The sequence below is a fragment of the Canis lupus genome, chromosome 17, assembly GCF_003254725.2.
Source record: "Canis lupus dingo isolate Sandy chromosome 17, ASM325472v2, whole genome shotgun sequence".
NCBI lineage: Eukaryota > Metazoa > Chordata > Mammalia > Carnivora > Canidae > Canis > Canis lupus.
The window spans coordinates 60,916,299-60,916,764 of record NC_064259.1 but is presented as its reverse complement, the minus strand read 5'-3'; positions in this window follow the sequence as shown (position 1 = coordinate 60,916,764).

Genomic DNA, 466 nt, shown 5'->3' with positions numbered 1-466 from the left:
TAACCCTAAACCCCAGTTAAAATAAATGGGAGGAGGAGGGAAACGCGATGCATTCACTAGGAAACAAGTTTTCCTTTAGGGCTTGGAGAACCAAACAGGCCAATGAGAGGACAAAAGAAGAGGCTTAGAAACTTTGGTCTTAACTTTGTGGATTACAAAAGTGAAGCTGAACGCATACACACAGAGGGGTACAGCCCTTGGGCCACAGAGGGTGTGTGTGCAGCAGCGGACAAAGCAAACAGCAGGGTCCATCCCCCCGGGGGGGCGAAGCCGCCGGCAGGTACAGGCTGACCAGGGCACCAGCCACCGGGAGGACGCTGCGACTGGCGCCCGGGCCTCCTCGGAGAGCCCCGAGGCCTGGGCGGTGGCTAGCACCCCGCGGTGCCAGCTAGAAATGAATTCCTAGAGCAGCGGGTGCCCGAACGGCCGCCCCCATCGGGGTGGGGCCAGCACGCCCGCCCGCTCC